The sequence below is a fragment of the Peromyscus maniculatus genome, chromosome 2 (genome assembly GCF_049852395.1).
Source record: "Peromyscus maniculatus bairdii isolate BWxNUB_F1_BW_parent chromosome 2, HU_Pman_BW_mat_3.1, whole genome shotgun sequence".
Lineage (NCBI taxonomy): Eukaryota > Metazoa > Chordata > Mammalia > Rodentia > Cricetidae > Peromyscus > Peromyscus maniculatus.
The window spans coordinates 50,529,893-50,557,559 of NC_134853.1; the positions used below are offsets into that span (position 1 = coordinate 50,529,893).

Sequence of the window (27,667 nt, forward strand, 5' to 3'; positions counted from 1 at the left end):
GTAATATTAAAAAATGCCCAAACAGAGGGATATGAGACAAAAAGTCTAGGAAAACACCACTGAGTTCATTTTGTGTTGGCCCTCTATAGCTGGACATGGGGCCTACCCCTACGTGTGGTTTATAAACCCAGCGAGACTCCATTAGAGAAAACTATTTTTTCCTTTACAAGCCAATGTCAATTGGAGATAGCTTCCTGGCTGGGGGTGGGAGCTCATGTCCACCCCCATTCTCCCCTCTCAGTGCTGGGAACCCACTTGGATTGAACCTGTGCAGGCCCTGTGCATGCTGCCACAGTCTCTGTGAGTTCATACATGGGTCACTGAAAATTTAAACTATGTATTAGGTGGGAAGTACATTTGTGCTACAGAGCTTTCCATTTAAGACTCAAGGACAGCTACCTTCAAAAGTCTACACAATGTAATGTAAATTGCATTTCCCCATTTCCCACTGTCACCTCATGGATATAGGATATTATTATGGAATCCCAAGTAAAGTGTGAGAAATATATGAAATGGCCTTTATCAGTCACTGTGACATACTGGGTTGCTTATCCCTTTCTCCGTTTGATGGATGCTTCAGGACTGACTGGCCTGAGCTGTCATCTGCTTGAGAAAGCCGATGGAAGCATAGTGCAGGACGCCTCAGAGTCCTCTGGGCTCATGCAGGTTTTCAGCTTGAGTGGTAAACTGGAATGTTTTATATCCTACTCTCTGTGGTCAGGGTTAAGAAATGTATGCAAAAATCTTTTAGTACTAAACATTGTACTTTACACATAGAACTTCTAAAACTGTGAACAGGAAGTGATTGACTGAGAAGTCTAGATTTAGTGATCAATCCTTTATCTAGGAATTTGACTAGGATACCGCCATCCTCAATTGTGTCTTAGGTACTTTTCTCATGGCTTCCACAAGGTAGCTGATAAAAGCAACTTAAGGAAGGAAGGACTTGTTCTGACTCATAGTTGTTCAAGAATACTGTCCTCCATTGCACAATCAAGGAGGCAGAACTTGATTGCTTGGTGCAGTTGGTTACATTGTGTCCATAGTCAAGAAACAGAGGGAGACACGCTGGTACTTGGTTAGTTTTCTCAGTGTTGGACCACAGACTATGGAATGGTGTTGTCCAAGTTCACAGGGGCAGTTCCTACCTCAATTAACCCAATCTAGAAAGTCCCTCACATATATATGGCTTGTCTCCCAAGCAAGATGAGGTCATGTCAAATTGATGATTAATATCAATCATCCATCACAACTGTGTATGACTGCTTTCATACTGCAACAGAGCTGAACAGTGGTAGGAGATCCTCTGACCTACAAAGCTTAAGATACCATTTGCTCCTTCACTGCAAAGGTTGCAAAACCTTATCTAAACCACACAGAAACCCTTCCTGTTTTCCATAATTTGTCTGTCCATCTTGGGATGTTCCTAACATTAATGGTGTGGTGGTTTGAAAGAAAATGTCCCCCACAGGGAGTGGTACCACTGGGAGGTTGGAGTAGATGTGGCTTTGTTGGAGGAAGTGTGTCACTGTGGGGGTGAGCTTTGAGGTCTCCTATGCCCAAGCTACACTCAGTGTAGAACACAGTTTACTTCCTGTTGCCTGAGGATCAAGATGTAGAACTCTCAGCTCCTTCTCCAGTGCCATGTCTGCCTGCATGGCACTGTGTCCCACCATAAGGATGATGGACTAAACCTCTGAACTGTAAGCTATCCAACTAAATGTTTCCCTTTATAAGAGTTACCATGGTCATGGTGTTTCTTCACAGCAATAGAAACCCTGACTAACACAAATGGTTACAGGGAAGAAGACACTATTAATCAGTATTAAACCTACCTAATCACCAACTCTAGCTTACACTTCATGTCACAAACATGCTAATTCTCTCGGACAAAATACTTGCTTTCCTGTGAAAACAGACATGACTTGGCTGCATAGCAAATCACTGTAAGTAACCACACACCGAGCACACATTCATTCATGAACTCACTAACTCATTCATTAAATCAGCATTTAAATGATACTGTATGCCATGAAAGCTCATGAAGGAGTAAGATTTCAAAGACTTTGCAAAGCAAGTACCTGGCTTTTTATTTTATTAACATGATAACTGATAAAAGGTGTCATTCAAACTATAATTTTCCTTTTAATAAAAAGATGTAGGGTAGAAGAAAGGGCGTGGGCATGAGGTTGAATTCTTTAGCTGGGTTGAACCATGTGCTAAGTGACACAGTAACTGAATTACAGGGCCAGGACCAGGTAACACTTAGTACTGTGCTAAAATGAGGCTGCTTCCTAGAAGGCTTGCCATAAATGTACTGTGCATAAATTGTTTCTATCTGTGCAGTTAGTTCACAGACCTTTTACCATAAATACAGAAACTCCAGATACTTTCTGATGCACATTTCTCTGTCAGAGAAAAGATTCGCTAAATCTTTTATAAGTACCTACATAATTCCATTTTTACTTCTAAAGTAGCACTTTAGTAGTCTTGACCTAGGGCCCAGCCCTTGACACCTGAAGGAGCCCCTCACCAAGAACATAAAAGGGTATTGGGAGAAGCTACTTCAGGAAGAGTGATGGCCCCTGGAGAGGCAGGGCTTCTGAGGAAACTTTCCTATACTGTGGAGGTGCATGTGGCCAGTGCTGTTATGTCTATTTTTCCAATATCAATTTTAACTTCTTTAAAAAAGGGGGGGACAAAATCCAAAAATAAGCCCTTAAAAGCCTGATTTTTGACAAAAAAAAAAAAATATCTGCAGGTTCATTCTCAGTTTCAAGGCAATATCACACTACTTTTGTTCTTATAAAATAAGTAAATAGCAACATGAGGTACTTTGAATGTAATGAGCACATGAAACATTGAAATCTAACTTTTATTTCCCAAAAGGAATACAATATTGATTTGAGCAACAAATTTTAAAGTCGGCATATTGAATTCTAAAAATCAGTAGCAAACTAATTGTGGTGGTTTGAATGGGAATGGCCCCATATGCTCACATATTTGAATGTTTGCTGTCTAGATCATAGAACTATTTAGGAAGGATTAGGAGGTTGGCCTTGTTGGGGGAGGTATGCCATTGGGAGTGAGCTCTGAGACTCTCAATCTCTGTCTCCCCACCCCACCATGCTTCCTGCTGTAGATCAGTTGTGAGCTCTCAGGAATTGCTCCAGCATCATGATCACCTACCTACCGCCATATTTCCTGCCATGATAACAATCAACTCACCCTCTGAAACTGTAAGCCAGCCCCAATTAAATGTTTTCTTTCATAAATTGCCTTGGTATCTCTTCACAACAATAGAAAAATAACTAAAACACCAGTTACATACTGAGTTTCTTCTCTTCAGGTCTAGCACACTACTAGTACCTTTGAGAAATATTCAAATTTAGGGGAAAATAAAAATAGTAAAGTTGTACTTTGTGAATCACAAGAGCAATTACAATAGGATTTTTTTCTTTTTTCCTTCCCTACATCTAGAGTTGAACCTAGTGTCTCAAGTGAGCTAGTCAGGTTCTCTGCAACTAAAATTACCCCCAGTCCTGTTGTTACTTTTTATTTTGAGGGATGGTAGCATTAAGTTATCTAGCCTGGCTTTAAACCTGGGAATCTTCCTGCTTCAGAAGCTTAGATTACAATGCAAAATCAATAGTTTCAGGAGAAGACTTTTAAGAGAACTATCCCACAAAATTAAATAAAAGATGACATTAACAACTTATATAATCCTGCTATGATTCAGTCAAATAGGAAAAATTATTTTTTAAAAAAAGTAAAATTACCAAATAGTAATTCAGTCAACAGTGTGTGAAAAGATGGAGAAAATACTATAAGTGGACCCAAAGGTCCTGAATCCGAGTGAACCAGTAATGACCAGTATAAGCTGTAAAGAATACTGGAGAGAAGGACAGAAGAAGACTAATTACTTAGAATGAGTAACAGAAACAGGGCTCTGGTGACTTGAGCTGCATGCGATTTTAGAAATATTCATCTATTTGAAAATATCCATCAACTCCTAATAAATATCCCTCCACCTAGGACATGCAATTTGAAACACAGCAGACACTGTCTCCATTCTCATAGAACTTACACTCTAGGAGGGAGAAACAGCGTAAAGACAAAGAGTAAAACAGCGGATAGCAGTGGCGCATGCGAAGAACCAAGAAAGCGTAATAAGATGCGAGCAACTCAATGGATACTCAGTTTTAGCAGTCAGGGAAGGCTCTGAAGAAATAGTTTTAAAATACCAATTATACAAACGTCAAAATACTAAAGAATAGTCCCCAGGTTAGAGACAAGAAAGTTTTCCACATTATGTCTTTTGATGAGAAATGTTTTCAATTGTGTGACTTTTTGGTATGAGTCAGAAGAGGAGGAGGAGGAAGGGAGTGGAGTCTGTTTTTATGGATCAGTCAATAGGCTAGCGTGAGTCGGTTGTGTGGGATGACGAATCTCAGGAGTGTGCGGGTGTCTGAGGGGATAAAGGGCTGTCAAATCCATGTCTGATATTTCACAATGACTGAAGTAGCCTTCTTCCCACATTAGTCCCCATGTTCTCAGTGCACAAGTCTATAACCAAGACATTTTTTCACCTTGTTATAATCTGTACATAAAACTGCTGAATATTATTAATAAAACAAATTCATCACATTTTTACAGAAAAAAATCACACTGAAAGAATATGTGTGTAACTATGGCTTTGGTAATTGTGTGCTATAGAAAAGCAGAATGACCCACACAAGCACACGTCTACACCACCAACATGTTCCTGTGAGTCTTGGGAGTTAGTTACCTGATGTGGCTGATTTTTGATGTTGTTTTTGAGATATGGCATCATCAGTGCTATACAAGGAAGTAAACACTGTCTCTGACATTGGCCCGCCGGCCACGAACTATTCCCATAGGCCTTTATTCTCTCCGCGAGTCTGTGCTGTCTGGAAGGGCCTGCACCACAAACTTTGCAGACATGTCCAAACCCTACAGAATTTGATAGGATTCCTGCTAAAACCTAAAGTTCAATGGCTTTCCAGATCTTTGGAGTTGTAAGTTATATAGCATTATGGTGATCAATGAAACATCAGAACTGACTCAGTTTTGATCCACATGACCCATAAGAAGCACAAAGGGCTGGCAAATCCAGATGTTGAGATGAAGCAGCAATGTTTTAAAAATCAACAAATAATAGTAAAGTGATGGAAACTGCATCAAATCTCCCAAGGAATTGCTTCCCAAGTTAAAATAAAAACATGGAGAATCATTCTTGATGAGAGACTTACCTACAGTTTTAGTCTGCTAGAACTATTCAATAAAGGGCAGGAGCCCACACCCTTTAATCACCTATAGTCATAAGAGGTATCACATTATTGTTATATCTGTAGAATTTAGGACAAGGGACAGTCATTCTTCCAATGAAGAAAAGTCCTGTCAGGCCATTAAATGATTTCCTTTCTGCCATAGTTGATTCTTCTCATGAAGAACAGGTTCAGAAGAGTATGCTAAAGAAAACAGCCCTGGAATATCTTCTCCTGTGTGTCAAGGTGTAATGTGGATTCTGTCACCTAGCAGATCTGGAACACATTAGAAAATCAAGGACAAGTCTAACACAATCCTTAAAACTGTAAGTCACATAACTTCTGCAGGTCATTTCGCCTTTATGAGCCAACATTTCTTTCTCCTTAAGAGTAAAACAACATTTCCCAATACTTCTATTGAAACTATATTGAACAGTAAATTTGCAGGCACATTCTAAAGTATAAGGTAGAGTAGAAATATAGTGCATCAACAACCATTTTAGTACTGTGCTAAATCAAGGCACGGTTACAAAGCATCATCACTCAGATCTTTTCATAACTTGGCAACTCTAAGACAATTAACTTCTTCCCTCTAACTGGCATTCCTGAAGTTCTTACAACACGAGCCTATTTGTAAAAAAAAAAAAAAAAAGTTTTAAAATGTTTAAACTTGCTGGGTGGTGGTGGCGCACACCTTTAATCCCAGCACTCAGGAGGCAGAGGCAGAGAGATCTCTGGGAGTTCAAGGCCAGCCTGGTCTACAGAGTGAGTTCCAGGACAGCTGGGGCTATACAGAGAAACCTTGTCTTGAAAATTAAAAAAAAAAGAAAGAAAGAAAAGTTTAAACTCTAAGAAGTGCACCATCCCCAAGTAACATTGTTTTGTCCAGATCATGTGAATAAAGTAAGAGCAAAATCACTTCATGATTGTCGGGGCCAGTTTAGAAAATGTCTTTTATTCTGACACCTTGAATTCATGCATGCCTCCCAGGTAACATTTTTCAATTATTTAAGTGCTGGTTAACATCCCTTCTGTCGGCATGATCAGTAATCACTGTCTTAATAATCACAGGGATCTGATTCCAGCTGCTCCCACCTTTGATATAACCGTGAGCAACAGCCTAGAGGACAGGAACTGACAAGGACTGACTGCAGCTGGGGGTCAAATCAATGCTGGCGGTGTGCAATCTGTCAGTGAGATGCTTCCGTCAGAGACATGTACCGGAAAAATAAGACCACAGACAGAGAAAGAATTTAAGTCCTCAGAGAGTGTGGTATAAAAGAAAGCACTTCCTCAACACAAGAATGGCTTTTGAGTGTAGATTTGAAGAAGCATGCTAAGGAAATCACACCTCAACGATGTTCTTTGGGTAATTATGAGAAGCCATCAGCAATAATGTTCCTACAGATATGGCATTTCCCTTCCCTAGATGGCTGGAGTCTGTGGATATGGCCAGGGGAAAAAGCAAGGAAGCACACATCCTTAACAGTCAAAGGAAAGAATAGAGACTTAGGAAATGTTCTTGTGTGAGCACAGTAGGGGTCATAAAACAAAAGAGGAGCAAACAAAGCCGAGCCTCAGGAGACCTGTGCTCTTGGTCCCAGCACTACAACTCACTTCCTGGAGTGACTTCTGAAAAAAGGAAAGGGATGCAACCCAAACAGTTTGTGGTGGGGCTCCTTATAGTTATAGCTCAAGTGAAATTATATTGGTAGCCAACAAGAACAGGGAAACCAGTGTCAGCCTCTGTGTGCTCAAGAGATTTCCGTGGCAGAATAGCAAAAACATCTTGTCTTTTGAAGTAAATAAAAAATCATATTACCTATGTAAATAACACCAAGAAACTCAACCTTTCAAGAGCCAATTCTAGAATACAGACAATGCATTTACCAGAAGCCAAGCCCATTCTAAGCACATAAGAAATGGCCCATCATAATTATCTACTCCAAAATAAGTAATGAGTATATATATATATATATATATATATATATATGTATATATTGTGTGTATTATGTATATATAGGGTATGTAAGCATATGTTTATGTGCAGGTATATAAATATGTATATTATTTGTATGTGTGTATACATATATGGATGTGTGTATTTTCACAAATAGAGCAAACATGGACTGCTGCTACATTTTTTCTCTTCGCTTGTTTCCTATTTTTACCCACAATCCCTCCTCTAACTCTCTAGTGCTGAGAGATTCCTAAATTTTTAACTAAGGCAAGTGGGCAAGAGAGAGGTCCAACATATTTCCTACACAGGCTCATCCATAGAAAGGCTTTATTAATTCCTCTAGGTTTTCTCCTCGTCTCCCTTAATGAACACCCAATAGGACCTCTAGGCATAGTCTTACTGCAAAACATAGACATACAGAAAGACAGACCATAGCTATGAGCAACTGCCACTGATTGGCTGAGGATGAATAAAAGATTGAGGATTTTGATGCTAACATCCTTCCCAGCTCTAACAGTTTAGCACGCAACATCTACTATCAATACACCTTAAAATTAAGGAAACACACAAGGGATTGCCAGAGACCAACAAAAGGCCCGTCTATAGAAGTAGGTGGTGAAAATAAACGAGGAATTCTAAAATAAGAAGGAAAAAAGGGGGGGAAAGAAGGCCAAACATAAGTGGTTTCACAGAGGAAGTGAGAACCGAAAATCTATCCCCCGATCTGCCTGAGAGGGAACTAAGTATGTTGGGGGCCGGGCTCACACGTAGCAACAGGTGTAGCTGGCAAGGACAGTGAGGATAACACATTGGCAGGAAAACACCAGATCAGGGTGACAAGGTGACACATGCAGCTAGGTGACCTCGGTCTGCAAAAGGCAGCAGGGCTTACTGTCATGGAGTCACTGTTGATGGGAAAACTGAAAAATGCTCGACTAAAATGTTTTAGGAAGATCTCTCAGGTCATGGTACCCAGACCCCATAGAGCAAAAGGCTCTAACCTGGGACCTATGAGCATACACATACCACTCTTCTCTAAACCCTGACCATCATGCATTTTGCAGAGGAATGAAGATCTGTACAATGAAGATCTGAACAACGTATTAGGTTGCCAGAATTCTCCCACTTAACCTCCATCACCCCTGTAAGCTCCACAGGGACATGAGTTCAGAAGAAAGCACTGTTTCTTGTCCTTCAGCTTCCCCCTAGTTAGGGTTACTATTGCTGTGGTGAAACACCATGACGAAAAGCAAACTGGTAGGAAAGGGTTTATTTGGCTTCCACTTCTACATCATGCATAATCCATCACTGAAGGAAGTCAGGATAGGCACTCAAGCAGGGCTGGAACATGGAGGCAGGAGCTCATGCTTACAGGCTTGCTCCTCATGGCTTGCTCAGTCTGCTTTCTGTTCTTTCTTTTTTCTTGGTTATTTATTTATTATTGATTCTTTGGGAATTTCACACCATGCACCCCAATCCCACTCATCTCCCAGTCCCTCCATATCTGATCCTCCTTCTTTTAGTGCCCCCACAAAAGAAAGCTAAAAAAGAATAAAAATAAGATAAAAATAAACTGGTAACAATAAAAAAAAAAAACCACTTTGTTCCTCCATCTTTCCCACCTCTCCATTGCTTCTTCATCCATCTTAGTGGCACTGGGAGCTGCTATGTATCATGCAGCAGAACATTTTGTCCGAACAGCTTCACTTGCAAATGTTTATTGTGTAATGAGTTATTGGTGAGGTTCAAGGCCTCTGGCTTTGGTACACCATCAATACTAGACTCTCACCAACATTCCTCTCCGATATCCTGCTGTTGCCCTGAGTCATGGAGATCCGGCAGCTATGGTTCCACAGGATCAGACCTTTCACACACTCCAGCAGATCATAGATGGTATAGATGATAGGGTGCCTACTCCAAGCCCTGAATGTGTGCCTGGGTGGCAGCTGACTTCGACAGTCCAAGCTGTTGGGCCCACTCCTCTCAGGTGATGGGTGGACACAGCTCTTCCAGGCTCTTGATGAGGGGTTGGGCAAGCTTTCCCAAGTATAGGGTCTAGCTCTCCTATTAGGGGGCAGGACCAGCCTTGTAGGGTTAGGATCATCAGGGCCCATTATCCCAGGACCAGGGAGGTTCAGGGTCAGCTCTCCTGTTGCAGGGAGTCACTCTGAACCAGTGAGGGGTGGGGCCAACTCAGAAGGGCCCTTGTACTTCAACACATGGTTTGCATGGACTCCTGTGGTAATATGGGCAACAGACATCTACACAGATCCCAGCTGCTACAGGACCATGGACCCAGATGTGGTCATCGGAAACATGGGGCTGGTGGCCATCATGGCTTCGGATGGCAATGCAGGCCTCTCATATCCGAATGGGCCCAGCAGCACACTGGCACAAGGATGGCACCACTCACAATGGGCTGGGCTCTCTCCTATGAGCTTGTAATTAAGAGAATGCCCTACAGGCCTGCCCACAGCCTCATCTTATGGAGGCATTTTCTCAGTTGAGGTTTCATCCTCTCTAATGGCTCTACCTTGTGTCAAGTTAACATAAAACAAGCCAGCTCAAGGTCTTCTCACTGCTTGTGTGGGGCAGATCAGCAGATGGCAGATTAGAGGAAGGCAGCCGCGGTGTGACACCAGCTGAGATGGGCTGTGTCGTCAGGGAACCGAGCAAAGGTTCCCAAAGGGAAGCCTCTACTTTTTTCTTTTGGAAGATAATACAAAGAAGGACTTTCACAGATTATAAAAATGTGGCTACCGTATCCGAGCTTTACCTGAATTGTCTTATGACAATCACCTTATATCAAAACTTTTGTGCTTAATACAATCAATCTCTCCCATTTGACTAAAATGTATCTACATCACTTGGGACACTTGGGACAGAATTAATCAGATTAAGTATGGCTAATTCTTTTATTTTTATGAACTCAAGATTCATTTATTTTTTAACATAATTTGTTATTGATTCTTTGGGAATTTTGCATCATTCACCCCAATCCTGCTCACCTCTCAGTCCCTTCATATCTGCCCCCTCCACCCCTGTAACATGCCCCTCAAAATTTAAAAACAAAAACAAGGCAAAAAAAAGAAAGAAAGAAGGAAAGAAAGAAAGAAAGAAAGAAAGAAAGAAAGAAAGAAAGAAAGAAAGAGAAAGAAAGGAAGGAAGAGAGAGAGAGAGAGAGAGAGAGAGAGAAAGACAGAAAGAAAGAAAGAAAGAAAGAAAGAAAGAAAGAAAGAAAGAAAGAAAGAAAGAAAGAAAGAAAGACCATACACATTGCTCCTCTGTCTTTCCAACACCTCTTCATCCATCCTAAGTGGCATCAGGAGCTGAGGTGTGTTATGCAGTATAACCCTTTTGTCCAATCAACCCTGCCCACAAAATGTTCATTGCAGTGAGTCATTGGTCTGGTCCAAGGCCTCTGGCACACCATTATCAATGGACCCTCTTTGAAACTCCTCTCGGATATTCTGCTGTTGCTCCAAGTGATAGAGATCCAGTGGTTATCATTTCATAAGGACCAGTCCCTTCGTGCACCCCAGCAGGTCATAGATGTTAGCACAGGCCAACCCAAGGCCCAAGATGTGGGTCTGGTTGGTAACTGAGCTGGTCAGTCTGGGCTACTGGGACTGCCCCCTCAGGCAAGGCGCAGAGCCAGCTCTCCTATGAGGGGAGGGGTCAGCTCTCCTGCTTCAATGTCCAGCTAGGGGCAGGGCCAGCTATACCAAGGTCAGTCAAGGGCAGGACTGGCTCAGCACAGTCCTTGTTTTTCAATGCACATGGTTTCTATTACCCACTGTGGTATGGACATCATCACAGACCCCAGCAGCTGCAGCAGGAACAAGGACCCAGACATGACCTCAGCAGCAGCTTAGGCACGGACATCACCAATGTCTGGGTGGCAGCATAGGCCACTCAGATCAGTATGGCCCGGGCAACAGCAAGACCCTCGGACAACAACATGGTCTCAGGTGACTGTCCAGACTCCGGCCATGCACTCAACCCCTGGTGGCAATAGGAGCCATAGACATGATGACCCAGACCCTAGCTGCTGCTGGGCCATGGACCCAGACATGACCCACAGCAGCAGCCCAGACAATGTCAAGGCCTTGTGTGGCAGCGCAGGCCACCCAGATCAGCATGGCCCTGGTGGCGGCATGGCCCTCAGACATCAACATGACAACAGGTTGTGGCCCAGACCCCAGACACTCATGTAGCCTTTGGTGATACCACAGGCCACAGACATCAATACAGAACTCGGCTGTGGTAGGTCCACAGACCCAGACATGGTCCTCAACAGCAGAAGTAAGGCTAATTCTTAATGATGACACTAACAGACTTTAATAAGAATTATACTTTTCATAGCCCAGGCTAGCCTCAAATACGATAAATACCCGAGGCTACCTTTGAATTCCTGATCTCCTGTCTCAGCTTCCTATTGTTGAGCCAATTGTTCAGGTGCTAATGTTAAGCCTGGTTAAGAATCTTAATATTTCTTAAATGAAATATCAAAATCCATGTTTCACTACTTCCTAAATAGAAGACTAACTAGTTGGTATTTCTTAAAGTTAATATGTAATATCAACACTAACTGAGGTTGAAAAAAAAAAAAAAGAACACACCAATGTCATCTCTCTTTTCCACTCAAAGCAGTTCTGGCTTTTTTAATCTTACACTTACATTCATTTGTTATTGGAACACATGAACCACAGAAGCTGTAGCTTTAAAGGGATTTCCAGAGATAGTTATTATTTGAAATATCCACCTTGTAGGGAAAGCACTGAAAGAGAGTTGAAGTTTTGCTTACTACAATACAAAGGAAGAGATGACCTGGAGGAGAGACGAATGTCCTATCAGTGGCTCTCCAGAGCAGATCCTAAGGTGTTAATTATCTCAGGCTTCCAGGCGGCTTCTTGACCTGAAGTACACTCCATTTTCATTGTACATTTCTATTTTTGATTGTGCACTCCACACCACCTATTAAGCTTTCCCTTCTTTGCATTTCAATAATCTGCCCATGCTGACGATGCTCACACTTGCCTAGATGATGGCTGCAGACATCTTACAGTGATAGCTCCATTTCTGCTGTTCTGTGAGTCTACCCCAGGCAAGAAGCACCTCTTACCTGACTTTATGAGGCATATCCATAAAGTCCTCTGAGTGAGTGAGTGAGTGAGTGAGTGAGTGAGTGAGTGAGTGAGTGAGTGAGAGAGGATGCTATTCACAGACCATGTCTCACTGCAAACTCCAACCTGCAAGAAACAGCTCATCTTCCTGTTTCCTGCAATGCAGCTCAATTTCAATCCCACGAGTCAGGAAGTCTGCCTTCTTGCAGTTGCTCAAGCAAGGTCACAGCATGTTTCTGGGACTTGGGTGGTATAACAGTAAGGGGACCTGAGCTTCAAGTTGCCTCTGACCTCATCGCACCTGACACTGAAAACAAGTCTTCTCCAGCCTCCAGCCTATGGCACTATACACTGTCCCTGAAATGAATTAATGCCTTGGCTCAACATTCAAGCCTCTTTGTTTCCCTCCTCCTTCTCTGGGTACCTATTTGCTCAGTTATTTTGCTCATTCTCTCTCTACTTAACTTTCTAGAGCATTCTAGATGCAGTTCCACTGCATCTTCTGTCCTTAGGCAATTTCAATCCCAATCAGATTCTCTCATAGGCTCAGAGTCTATGTGCTATAAACACATACCATCTCACCTGACAGCTTCCTATGAACATTTTAAAGACAGCTCAACTGCAGTACTGCTTCGACCACACAGTTGTAGGCATCAACACTCTCCTATACAAATACACCTCCATCCCTGCAAGCATGCAGACTGGTTTGGCTGCTCACAAAGGAGGGTCATCAGATTTCTCTCCCTTATCCTCACTGTTCAACTGACGACCAAACCCTGAAAATTTCACCTCCTAACTAGTCCTTAAACCTTAAACCTTCTCTCCTCTACCCCCACCTCTCTAGGCTAAGCAGCCACCAGTCTCTATAATCTGACCCTGAGCAGCGGACTCCAGTGTTTTCCTATACTATTCAGTGTTCTCCTGTGGACAGAAGCCACCATTGCTCTGATTAGTCCTTCCTCAGTGACTTTTTACTGCAGTTAGGAAACAAGGTCTGCACTTGATGCCCTCTCCCTTTCTCCTCCTGAACTCACATGTTTCAGACCCCCAGCCCTGCTCCCTAAGAACAGGTTAACACCCCCATGCCCCGCTCTACACTTGTCATAATATCATGAGCCTCTCCTCAGCATTCAATGTCTTTGTCATTTGACCCGTATGTGTAAACTGATCTGATGAATGCCTTTCTCTTTCACCAGGACGCCAGCTGTGCAATGACAAGGACCCGTTTTCCTCACCACTGAATCATCAGCACCTGGCACAGGGTCTGACACTTAGGACATCCAAGCAGTCACCACGCGCCAAATGAGCATTCTAGAAAGAAAAGAAGGTTCCTAATGAAAAGGGTGGCAGTGTAGAGACAGCACCAATGGCATATTTAAGAAGCAGCTTCTGAAAATGAAATAACAAAATTGAGCTGCGGTGTCAGATCATGTGGCTGCTACTGAGAAGAGTCGATGGGAGGCAAAGGGCGGTTTCTCAATGCAGCAGGTGATGATGGTTACATGGCAGGGAATGGTGGTGGGAAGCCATGATCGGTGGTCAGATTCCGGGCACATGCCAAGGACAGTGCCCAAGAGAATCGCTCAAATAGTAGGATGTAAATCATAAGAGAAAAAAAATCCAAGGATTATTCTAGGTGGAAGGCATAACCCCCTGAAGACAGGAAAGAGCTGGATGAAGTGGATTTGGAAAAAAAGGAAATCCAAAGCAACTATAGGAATTTTGCCCCTAAGTTATATATCAGTTGATTCTGGTGCCTTTCTTCTAAATACCACCTTCATGAGCTGAGCATGGTGGCACATGCCTTTAATCCCAGGGACTCAGGTAGCAGAGAAAGTCAGATCTCTGTGAGTTCTAGACCATCTAAAGCTACATAGTAAGATCCTGTCTCAAAAACAAAAACAAAACAACAAGACCACTTTCCCTATAGAGTAAGTTACCATTCCGTGCTTTAGGGAAATGAATGGCCATGCAAAATGTAGAAATATCTATTTAAATCCTTGACTCTTAGCCTTAGTGTTTTCTCATGGGACTGTTAATCTCTCCCTTTTTTGTAACTCCTTATATTTATAATGACATTAGACTTAATGTGCCTGGAAAGGTCTCACTGCTGGTTCAAAAAACAATTAACTAGGCAGGGACATGAAATGGCAGCTTCTCATCCTTCAGCAATTTCTTGAAAGGGGAGGCAAAGCAGGGAAAGGGCTCACTGAATGGTGGAATAATGTGAGTGAAATCCACAGAGGACCACTTGGAGCAGCAGGAGAAAAAGTACCAGGTTCGAGGTTAATCTGTTTTGTGATTTGCTTCTCAGGAGAAAGACACTATGAAGACAGGAAGGTCAAAATGGTCTCCTTTTCCGTTAGTTTTAATCACACCTACTGTCATTTCAGGATACAAAATAGAATCCTTTCTCGCATGTGCTCCATTCTCTCCTATTTATTCAGCGCATTTGGCCACTGGGCTCTGTGTGGTCATTATTATTAATGCGCAAGTTAGAAACACACATTAGACTTGGCAGCTGTGCCCATGGACATTACTGCCTATAATTTGGTCCAGATGGCCAAAAAGATGATTTGAGCAGAATGGTTGCTGCTGATCACCTAATGAGAAAGCAGTCTTGAAATCGCTGATGTAAATGATGTTTCACAGTTCTGCTTCTATTTCTCTTCTGTTCTCTCTCTCTCTGTCTCTTCAGCTCTCTTCTGCTGTCCTTACCACAGACAGAAGAACCCAGCCTAAACTCCACACACGCCACTTAGCTTGATACTTTAGATGGAAAAGTAACGTAAGTTAAAAACAATTCTAGGTCTGAAATGGTGAACCTCTGTCAAAATATTTTCCCTTCAATCAAAAAAAAAAAAAAAAAAAACAAACAAAAAAAAAAAAAAAAACAACCAAGACAAAACAAAACAAAACAAAAAAACAGTAAGCATTGAAAGTTTACTGTGAGACCAGTTAAATTTCTTTTTACTTAACTCATGATGAAAGTCACCACAATAGTTAGAAAAATGATTCAGTTCCCAGAGACAAATATACGTGTGACATCCACACTCCCCTCACATAGCCACACTCAAAAAAACAAAACAAAACAAAAACAAAAACAAAAAACCTCTGGAAAGTTCCAGGAGCCCAGATCTCATCAAGCATACCCTTGATAATTTCTGTGGCTATGTGAAATTCATTTCCTTTCATGGCTAGTCTAATGGCAAAGGTTCTTTTTTTTTTTTCCTTAATTGCATATCAGTGTTTAACAGTTCCTCGTCACCTCAAAATGTGATTATTCAAAACTTATGGTTTGAAGCTTCCATAAAATAAAAAGCAAAGTACAACCTGAAAATTGGAAACTCTGCTCCCAAGATGCTGTTGTAGCTACACTATCTCATAGCACTTCACAACCTACCTGTTAATCAATGACTCATAACATTTCATCCACTGTAGAGATAACACTCTCCTGCTGGCTTACATAATGCTATATAATCACCAGCCATGCAATAAAACCAAAATAGAAACAGAGTAAAAGCCATTTGATTTTCTCTCACACAGAAATGTACATCTTAAAAACCAATGCAATCACCATCCAGATAACATAATGCTATTTACATGAATGCTCTCTGCAGCAATCTCTCTGTTACCTTGTTCAGAAATTTGAGCCCAGAGACAATAACCTGTTTCACAGTGATGATGTTAATGACACATCATGACTTCAGACCCCTTGGGCACATACACGGCTAGTACCAGCTGCCTGAGTATCCAGACAGCTATATGACTGGCTTAGCCTATTTTTGTTGTTGTTACGACTGAATGACCAGAAAACAGAGGACCAGATCTGGGTAGCAGGGATGATCCTGAAGAGGTGGGATTAAGAAAGAGGTTTGTACACAAGCCTTGCACCAAGTCAAGTCACCCAAAATCTCAGGATTGCTGGCTGCGGTGATATGAAGCCCCATCCCTGGCTGAGGAGCTATTGGCAACTGATAGTTACTGGGGGAGGGAAAAAGCCAGATTGCTTTAGGAATGCAGTCTTCAGCATGGTAGATGGCCCCATACCCAAGCACATACAAGCAGTACAAAGTGGAGGCTTTAAAAAAAAAAAAAGCATGTGAAGTTGGTCAGGGGATGGGGGTTCCTGAGAGGGGAAGGAATGAAGGGTAGATTTTCCTCAAAACATGTCATATGCAAGTGTGAAATTCTCAAACAAGAACGAAAACAGGCCAGGCGGTGGTGGCTCATGCCTTTAATCCCAGCACTGGGGAGGCAGAGGCAGGTGGATCTCTGTGAGTTCGAGGCAAGCCTGGTCTATAGAGTGAGCTCCAGGACAGCCAGGGCTGTTACACAGAGAAACTCTGTCTTGAAAAACTGAAACAACAACAACAACAACAAAAACCCAGAAGCTGAGTGTGTGCAAGTTGCTGCTCCCAACAGTGGCTCCCAAGTTAGATTGCCAGGTAGAACCACGTGAAGTGTTTTCAATATACAAATAATTCTGTACCAATACAGATTCTAGCACAGTGGATATAGGGGAGCCGGGGGCCTTGCTTTACTACAGCCTTGAGTCATTCTGAAGGTCAGCCTGGTCCCAAACGTCACACTGGACTTCTCTGCAGCATAGTGGTAAACCAAGATTCTCTAAAGCAATGACAAGTCAGAAGCAGTAAGAGAGCACTTTTAACATATATATATATGTGTATATATATATATATACATACATATATAGTGTACATATATATGTAAACACACACACACACACACACACACACACACACACACACACACACACACACACATTTACTCCTATATAAGGAAAACAGCACGACTTTCCATTATTCCAATAAAGAGGAAACAGGAGACTGTTTGCTCTAAGCCTCCTACAGAGATGTAGCTTATCTTGCTCTCTAAACTAACCCAACTGTGTCCACCCCAGACTCCCTCTGCCCCCCCCAAATACAATCAGCCCTATGCTCTAGAAACCTTGACAGTCCAGCAACAAATGAAGGGTGAACTCAATGACCCACACTGACAGAATAACCTGAAACAGAGTAAGAAACTGGCAGCTCTGAGAAGGATGATGAGGTCAGACAAAGGAAATTTATCATAAAGAGTACTGGGATACCAAGATTCACAAATGAGAATTTCAGCAGAAAGCCGAGTTACGTGCTAGAGAGAAAAGCTCAGACTGTGTTGTGAGTTTCTGAGATGGCGTTTCATCGATGGAGAAACCCCATCCGCAGCTGACAGTAAACACCCTCAAGAAATGAGAAACTGCTGTGGCTTAAGGCCAAAGTCAACACGCCGTGCCCAAATAAAACCGGATTGGAGGTAATTAATGTTCTCATAGACGAGAAACCCAAAATTTCTTAGATTTTGAAATCGCAAACTAAAGTTTAAAAAGAAAAAAAAAAAGAAAAACAATCAGCTATGTCTATTCAAGGACATCACACTAGAAAGACTGAAGAGTATACTAGGCTAAAGGGTTATTTGATTACATTGATGTCACTGCCAATCCTGAGAACAGCATTTTTAAGTCCAAACCAGATCTATACCTCAATTTTAAACCTAAATTTCCAAAGCAATAATCATAGCTCTCTCCTAGTGAGGAGCTGAAAACAAACCCACTATCTACATGTTTACAGTAGGCTTTTTTCTTACTGATACCATTTTCTAATGTTGGTGGTTTGTGTATCCGACACAGAAGACACACATTCCTCTCTTCTTGACTACCAAATCCTTAATTAACCACAACCCTCCTCCCACTATAATTAACACATACTTTCTAAAAACATATTTGCCAGGCATGGTTGCACACACTTTTAATCCCAGGACTTGGGAGGCAGAGGCACGAAGATCTCAGTGAGTGAATTATGGGTTAGCCTGGTCTACCTACTAAGTTGCAGGCCAATCAGAACTGCATAATGAGACCCGATGTTAAAAAAATGTAGATTTGCAAAGAAACCATAAAGAATTTTTGTTATCTTTGCCAAAAGTTGTTTATTTATTTATTTACTTATTTATTGACATGAAAAAGTACTTTAATAACATGTAATATAACAAAAACTATTATATGCTGTCTTATAATCTGGCAAAACTTCAGTGGTAAAATACTATTGGTTCATTCCCTTCTTTTTTTTTTTTTAATTACGAAAATGTTTTCATTCATTTTACACACCAAAGATCTCCCTCTTTATTTTTAAGTATATTTATCTTATGTGTTTTTTATGAATTTGAGTGTTTTGTCTACATGTATGTATGTATATATGCCAGGTCACCATCTGACACTCTCAGAGGCCAGAAGGTGTCAAATCTCCTGAAACTATAGTTACAAATAGTTGTGATCTACTTTGTAGGTGCTGTGAATCAAACCCAGGTCCTCTGCAAGAGCAAGAAGCACTTTGAATCACATCTCTCTGGCCCCTTGATTTTTATCTTTCAGAGTCTTTATATCCCAGATCATCTCAAATTCACTGCATAGCCAAGGGCAATCTTGAACTTCTGATATCCCTGCCTCTGAAGTGCTGGAATTACAGGCAGACCCCACAATCTATTTAGGTGACACTGGGGATTGAACCCAGGGCATCAAGTATGTTAGACAAGCACCCTAAAAACTATGCAATGTCTCCAGCCCCAAATAATCTTTTGTTTGTTAGATTGTTTTTCAAGATTGGTTTTCTCCTTGTAACCCTGGGTGTCCCGGAACTAGTATTGTAGATCAGGCTGCCCTCAAACTCACAGAGATCTGCCTGTCTACCTCCCAAGTGCTGGGATTAAAGGCGTGAGCCACCACCGCCCAGGTTCAAATAAACATTCTTATCATTAACAATTTCCTGTCTTATTTTAGCTTTTAAATGAATGTTACTTAAAAACTTCCCAAAATATGTATGAATGAAACTGTAACATTTATAGAACCCTGAGATAAATGAAAACATGTGGACATAGACACCAGATACAGGCAGTGCCCATGTGGTACAGGAAGTCATCTCTTTCTCAAAGACATGCTTCATAGGCCACTAAGTGATGCACACAATTTATGGCTAAGAGTAACTTCCTTCAAATGTTCTTAGCAATCACAACTCCAGAAGTCACCAGTGTGCTGGGTTGCTGGTAGCTCAAACTGTTGTCTGGATTGACCCCAAGCCCATATACTGGGCAGAAACCTTGGAAAAGTGAAGACGTACTAGCCCCATTTGCATGCCTAAGTCAACATGACCCAAAAGGTGTGTAAAATGCAGGAAAATTCCCCCACAACCTTCGAGGATGAGGGATTCCTGCCTGGCTGAGGGGTTGGGGAAAAAGCAGTAATGCAGAGAGAACAGCAGATCTGACCAGGAAGCATTCTCCACCGGAAGAGCAATCCTGAGACTTGAAAGAAAATGTGAGGACTTCTTTGAGCTGGAAAGTTTTTGAGCTTTTTCCAAAATTTTACCTAATTCAGCCTGAAAGGAAATTTCTAGTTGTCTAGAAAATTGTGAACAACTAGAACCTAACTCACAGAAAGCCCAGAAGACCTACCCACCAGTTATTTCTGGGTTTCTACAGATGGGGGCTGATCAAAGTTTCTTGCACTAGTGGTACCCACTGAAAAGAAAACTGACCTTCCCTCCTTTTCCCCAGGGACCAGGATGAAACTCTAGCAGCTGCACTCCAGAGGATCAAGTCAGTTCTCTACGTAGAGAGGGCGACATGCCATTAACCCCAGGATATGCCCCTTTCCCTAGGCGTTCACTGACCCAGCTACTCTCCCTTCAGGTTATTCTTACAGGGATAGCACTCACCCCTCAGGTTATTCTTACAGGGATAGCACTCACCCCTCAGGTTATTCTTACAGGGTGTGTGAAATTTAAGAGTATTCCACCTGAATTTGAAGAGAGCCAAGGGTAAAGGAGGCAAGCATTGGCAAAAGAAAGGAACTGGTAACTACCGGTTTTGTGTTGGATATTTCACTGCCTATTTCACAGTTTCAGAGTAGTCCTGGGACATGCTTTAGAGGAGTGTTCTTTAGAATTCAATTGTTGGGAATTCAATCCTTAATGCACCTTGAGGTGGGACCTTTGGGAGATAATCAGGATAAAATGAGATCATGAGATGAGGAGCCCCATGATTGCATTAGCAGTCATATATACCAGAAGAGACCCTGGAACTTGTGTCCTTGCTCTGCCACATCATGTGATGACCTCCCTCTGCCATGACAGAATGCAGCAGGAAGGACCTCACTGGATTTTGGACTAGGTTGGACTTCCTAATCTCTAGAACTATTAGTCAAAGAAAGCATGATTCTTTGTACACTACCTATTCTGCTACATTCCATTATAGCAATTTAAAAAAAAAACAGATTAGGATAACTTATAATGTAGGTGATAGAAATCCCATTATACAGGCCAAACTGAAACCCAGAAGGGACAGCACTTGATTGTGAATCTCAGAGCCAAAAGGTATCAGATTTAGTATTCACAGGCTCCGAGACGAGGTTCTGGTTGTAAGGCTAAAATAATAAATAATACAGCTTCTTCCAAGTAATGATTTTTAAATGAGGTATCAGAATTTGTCAGAAAAACTGCAGAATGCTTCCTCCTCCACTGCTCTTATTGTCTGTGCCATTAGCATCAAATGTGTTCCCACTGAAGCAATCAGTTAGGATGGAACTACGCATTCCATCCATATCCTGCATGCCAAGTCGGTGTTCTGCCGGGGTGCAGATGAGGGGGGTGGTCCTGCTTCGAAGTTACTGGGACTGGCTCATCTGAGAGAGAAAGCGGAATATATTATGACTCAAATAAGTATGTAGGGGAATGCTGAGAATTCATAAAAACTGCCAAAGATTTTCTTTCTTCATTTAAAAAAAAAAAAAAACGGTCTCCTCAGGCTAGGGATTTCAACTGTACGAAGGAGAAAGCTATTTTAGACAGATGTACATCCCCGGATGCTTTCTCCATATGTGGACCTAATGTGCTTCCAAGTCAGGTTTGTAAAACTGGTACTTTATTATACATTCTTTTAAAAGACTTCACCAAAATTTATAGTGCCATATGTCTAGATCAAGATAAATTAGATTCATCAGTACACTGCAATGTCCCTCTGAAACAGGGCAGGAACAATAATAATAATAATAACCAGGAGAAAGATCAGCACTTCCTCCCAGTTGGCAAATCTTAGGTAATGACTTTTGGAAGGCAAGTCCAGAAATAAAGAATGGCAAGACAGGAAAAAGATAGATGAAACTAATTCTATCTGTTAATTCGAACAATAAGGGGAAATAAGATGTTCTCTCGGGTCAATTCTGAAAACAAACTCTGCAAACTGAAAGAAATGTTGAAGAGCAGGAAGAGAGAAACCCAGCTCAAGCCATCTCCACTCTCCTCCCAAAGCCCAGTTTACTGAGAGGCTCCATGTGACATTTGTTCAGAGTGTTTTCCTTTACTTGGCAAATGCACCTATGAAGGGAAACTGATCCCATGTGTTTATACTGACCCTTCTGGTAATTAAAGTCCCTCCAGCTTAAGCTGAATTCCTGTCCCTTGTGCGAGAGTCTAGCTTTAAACGACACTTTCTATTCTATTTCATCCCGTTAGCATGTGCCACCACTCTGACAGGCAGCTCTCACAGCCAGTCACTGATGCAGTGTTTAATCCAGGTGCAGCTTCCACAGACTGTCACTCATCTCTCAGGCCTCCCTTGGAGTAACCTATAAAAAGGATGATCTAACTAGGATCAAAATAGGTATTTACTTGTCACCAAAGGTTTCTTTCTAGATTTGAATGTACCTTTTCAAATGGCTCTTCTAATCCTTGTGGAAAGCAGGAACAAAGAGACTAAGCTATAACTCACATTTCTCTTCACTTGTCCCACATATGAGATGCACCTTCATCCAAACTACATTGTACGTTAAAATCCTTATCTGAAGGGCTTGGGAGAAGGGCCAGTCAGTCAGTAAGTAAGTCCTTGCTTTGCACAAGCATAAGGACCTAAATCAAGATCCTGAACACTCTTGTTTAAAGTCACAGCAACATACTCATATAATGCCACCGGGGACGTGGAAACAGGAGGGTCTCTGGGGCTTGCCAACAAGCTAGCCTTCCTGAACTGATGATGAGCTACAAGTTCAGTAACAAACCTTGTCTCAAAAAATACGGTGGGTAGGGAGTGAGAGAAAGACCTCTGACCTACATGTATACACCATACACTATTGCGCACACACACACACACACACACACACACACACACACACACACACACTTTATCTGTAAAAGTACCCAAATCTGCGATTCTCCTAGAAGACGATATTAGATTTCATTATCTAATTTACCAGAATCTCTTATTCCAATAATGAAAAAACACTCTGCTTATTTCCACTGAATTTACATAATATGTCTGTGCATACCTTCTTCTCAAATTTTACTTAGTTCATAGAGAATTCCATACCAAGTGGTGGTCAAATTCACCCTGCCTCTACCAACTCCTTCCAGATCCCCCCTTGCCTACTCATCCAACTGAATATCCTCTTTTTATTTTCATTAAAAAAAAAAAAAAAAAAAATCAAATACAGTTTGTGCCCCCAACACACTTGGGCAGGGAAGCAATATCATGAAGAGAAATTGGGTGCCAGCCACTCAATGTAAAAATACAGTCTTAGCATAATAGTTGATGGGCACTAACTGCCATATCTACCGACAGCACAATGCTTGGCTCGTCCCTTGCCTTCGGAGCTTTCACAGAGGTGGGTACTGTATCCCCTGGATTGTCCCTCCAAGTCTGCAATGCTTCTCCTGATCTCTTTCGGTAACTTGTCTTCCATCCCGGTTCCCTCTTCTTGATGCACTTGATCTAGGTCACGTTTCTCCATCTAGCTTCCATCATCCCTTCATCAACAATTAGCTCACCATTATCAGTTCTTCCTAGCATTGTCCTCTAACTCACATGGCAGAGCCTCTCACCTTTTAATAGGTAGAAAGGTCTGCATTTATGTGGTCAAACCCAGCCATAACTCTTCATTCCTCTCCTATAGAAGGACTGAACTAACCTCCACAATTAGATTTTTTTTAAAACAAAAAGTTTCTCCATGTCTGTGCTTCAGTGGAATTCTGTATGAGGGCAGGCTGATGCTGTGGATCAAGCCTTGGGCTTTAAGCATGCTAGACACTCTATTATTAAGATAAATTGCCAGCCTGAAATAATACAGTTCTATTGTACATTTAACATATAACTGCCTCGATTTTATAATTGTGCATATTTCTATAACCTAGACTTGGTTACTGGGAAGGAAAGGAGTGGAACGTGCAGAGAGGAGTTAATGGTTTAAAGTTTTCTTTCATTGTTTTAGTTTCATATTCTTCATCTATAAAACAGAAATAAGACACTACTTTATAAAAAACATTGTAAATCCAGCAGAAGACTGAAGCAAAGTAGCTTGTATATAGAAGGGGGTCCAAAGGGATGCCGCTGGGAGTGATGTAAACACGTGTTCTGAATCCTCAAGGAGAAGAGACAAAATCTCCAGAGCACTCAGGACTGTGTTAGAACATCCTTTGGCATCTTGCCGTATTCTGGGATGGGTTTTAACTAATTACTTAATGTCTTAATACAAAGTATGTCTTGAAAACCTCACAATGCTCCTTTTTTTTTAAGCAAGGTTTTATTTTACCCCTTTCTGCAATGAGAAGTACAAAGGATTGGTTCCCAGACCTCCACAAACTCAAAGTATGTGGATGCTTGTCCTTTATGCCATAGTATTTGCACACATCCTATACATATACTCTGTATATTTTAAATACCTCTAGATATTTCTAGCACCTGTGCAATACCAGGAAACAGTTGTTATACTGCATTGACTAGTGAACACGGACAAGGAAAGAAGTCTCACAGGTTCAGTACATACATCATTTTTTTTCCAAATAATTTTGATCTGAAATTATTTCATGGCAATGTGGATACAGACGGCCACTCAAATTCAGCTGACTTTTTCTATACTTCTTAGCCCCGAATCAAGAAAAGAACAAGCCAGGAATTTAAGACATTTCAAGCTATAAATGCTTTTATTTCACAATATTCAAAATTTTCAACACGAGAACCTTTTATGCTCCCCAGCTTCTCTGAGGCATTGCCGGAGAGAGATGCAAGAAACCTCAGAAAAAAGCCTGGATGGGTTGATTTAAGAATGGATGCAGAAAGCTGGGTGTGGTGACACACACCTTGGATTTCAGCACTGAGGCAGGTGTGTGAGTTCGAAGCCAGCCTGCTCTACAATAAGTTCTGGGATCCCAGGGCTATGTAGAGAAACCCTGTCTCAAACAAACAAACAAAAAAGAATGGATGCAGAGCATTTACCAAAGACCTTAAAATGCCTGGTCACCTGGCCACTTTCATACCAAATGTACTAATGCACATCACAGAACTAGAGAAGACCTCAGTAGTTAAGGACTGTGAACCAGCAGGACACAGATGGCCCAAATACATTTTTAATGTGGTCCTCACAGATTTCTTTTCTTTTTTAATTAAGGATACCTTCACATTAAAAAAAAATTCCAGAGACTTCTGCTTTCCTTGAAAATCTGGCACGTGATTCCCACCTAGCCTTGTCCTCTCCTTAATCTTAACTGGCAACCCCCCCCTCTATCCCCCCCCCAAAAAATGTAATAGAAAAAGCTTGGATCCAAATAAGGTCTTCTCTCCACATTGGCTCTGACCTTCCTCGAGGTTTGGATCTTGGGTCCCTTAACTGTCCACTGAGAGCAAGGGCCTGACTTTACAGGGACTGTGAGGATCCCGAAAGAAATGAATGGGAAGTGCTTTCCAGACCAGGTCAAGTGTTCCCCATCATTATTCATTTTTCTGTGCTCCGGGAGTCTCATAAACCCTTTGCCAATTATCTGTCATTATTTGGCTTCCTCTTCCTGCCGCTACCATGTCACTTGACATAGTTCATTATCTCAATTAAAGAATGGTGTATGTCTCCCTTGTCCCACTTAAAAAGAATAGGGGGAAAATGGACAGACATTAAAAGAAAGCAGAATGAATTGCTGGATGCCACTGGATCTATTTTTCTATTTGTGAGCAAAGAATGAAATTAGTGCAAAGTATAATTACTCATTGCCGACCTCTTCAAGTTCACCCAGTAAACCTCTGAGGCGGAAAAGGAAAAAAGGAAGGAAAACAACAACAACCCTAGCCGCCGGCCCAGGTGTTAGGAGCTCCTATGAGCTCAGGTTTCTGATGTCTTTCATGGGCCTCGTTTGAGGAAAGCGTTCTTCAGCCCTTCAGAAGAAAACAAAAATTTAACATGCGCTCTGAAAGCTGATATTATGGGACAGTATGCCAGGGCAAAAGATTTATATCTATCTCCATCAACACACAGATGGAGCTCCGACTCCTAATCAATTAAGCTGGAAGATGGATTTTCACAAACGGGCGGAGATGATGAACACTGCGCTTTATGCTGCAGTGGACATAGAAAAGCTGTATGTCATGAATACCATCTAAACTGTTACCTTAGAAATGCGCAAGTGCTGTTCCTGTTCTGGTCAATTTACAACAGAAGAGCTTCCTGGTGTGGGGCCACAATAAAATCGTCTGCTCTTGCTGTTAATTTAATACAAGTGAGATGCAAAACAGAACTGGAAATTGAGAGAAAGGGCAAGTTTTAAATTGGAGTCTGCTTTCTTTGAAGATCACCAAAATGGGAGTAAATTATAATGCATGACACAATCCGTTGAAAAACTCGTCTGATGGGCCCACTTAAAACGTATATGGTATAGTATATTGTCACTTTTTTTAAAGTTGAATGAAACCATTGTCTGAATACAAATTAACGACTGCCAATTTGCCACAAGATCCTCAATGTACATATTATTTTTAAAAAATCAAAATAAATAGGATTTAAGAAACGATTTCTTCTGTGTCCCAAGGCTAATGTTTAAGCAAGTCTCCTTGGTAACCAGGAAGCATAGTGCCTACTGGCTTGGGGGAGGGGGTTGCAACTCTAGGTTGGTAGAATAAGTAACCGGAGTAGTAATTGCTCCCGCTAGACGACGCCAGTAGAGGCTGCATCCCCTGAAATCGCAACTCCAGGTCTCTCCGGGTCTGGCGCATCCGCAGCCACCCACCCGCTCCCTTGGGTCTGGAGGTACTAATCCCGAACCCGTCACAAGGAGAGAGACTGGCTTACCCGATGACGGGGAGCAGTCTGCCGGGCTTGATACCCAAGGGGGCCGGTGGGCACCTGGCTCTCTGCGAGGCACAATGGTTCTGCTTCCCCCCTCGAATCTGGGCTCAAGGAAACTGCAGCAGCTCCGTTTGCCCGGCCGGGGCTGCAGCAGTGATGATCGCGCGCTCTGGAGTGTGTGGATGCGAGCCTGTGTGCGCGCTAGCCCGCGCGCTCCCGAACTCCCGCGGGGAAACTGTGTCCCCAGGATGAGGAAGCCAGCCAGCCCCGCAGGTGGCGCGTGCAGCGGGACCCGCTCTCTCCCTCCCCTCCCCTCCGCGGACCTCCAGCTGCCCCTCACAGCCGCTCCGCCCTCCTGCCGCTGCGCGCTCCCGCCCCGCCGCGGCCGCCCGCGACACGCGCGCTCCCCGGAAGTCCCCGTCTCCGCGCTCCCGCACCTGAGCCGCCTGCCGCGGGTCACACGCACAGCCTGCTGCCCCAGCAGGCCTCCGCCGCTGTGATCCCGACTGCAGCGCCACGCTGGATCCCGGTCCCAGCACTCCCAGGGTTGGATGCTACTGCTCCTGCAGGTGCCTCATCCCTCCCCGGAGCAGAGTGCACTCCCCTGTCCCCCACCTGGCTGGCTTGTCCAGATGCACTAGCCCAGAAGAGCCTGCAGTGGCCTTCTCAGAATTCATGTTGACCTACCTTTGAGAACAAGTGTGGAGCAACTTTTTAAGAAACAATAGCGGGCACAGGTAGACACATGTCCTGAACCTGAGCCAAGAGGGAGAGTATTTGATTACCCCTAATCAGCACTATAAATATTGACACCACTGTTGAATTACTGGGTTTGGCATACTTGCTAGTCACTGTGTTTTAAGAAAAATGATTAATTTTGCCGGGCGGTGGTAGCGCACGCCTTTAATGCCAGCACTCGGGAGGCAGAGGCAGGCAGATCTCTGTGAGTTCGAGGCCAGCCTGGTCTACAAAGTGAGTTCCAGGAAAGGCGCAAAACAACACAGAGAAACCCTGTCTCGAAAAACCAAAAAAAAAAAAAAAAAAAAGAAAAAGAAAGAAAGAAAGAAAGAAAAATAATTAATTTTAATAGGTGATACTTCGCCTCTGAATTGGAAACCTTGGTCCAATGTGAAATCAAAGCTCG

At 42.4% G+C, this 27,667-nt stretch overlaps 1 protein-coding gene across 3 annotated transcripts in view; it reads right to left on the bottom strand.

Annotated features, from left to right (window-relative positions):
- Window positions 1-26,901, bottom strand: part of Klhl32 (kelch like family member 32) — a 217,847-nt gene extending 190,946 nt beyond the window's left edge. The window contains exon 1 of one of the 3 annotated variants that reach the window (XM_006979249.4): window positions 26,527-26,901. The gene's annotated coding sequence lies outside the window, so the exon portion shown is untranslated. The remainder of the gene's footprint in view (window positions 1-26,526) is intronic. The other 2 variants (XM_042270937.2, XM_042270939.2) reach the window with 2 other exon arrangements.
- Window positions 26,902-27,667: the final 766 nt, after the last annotated feature.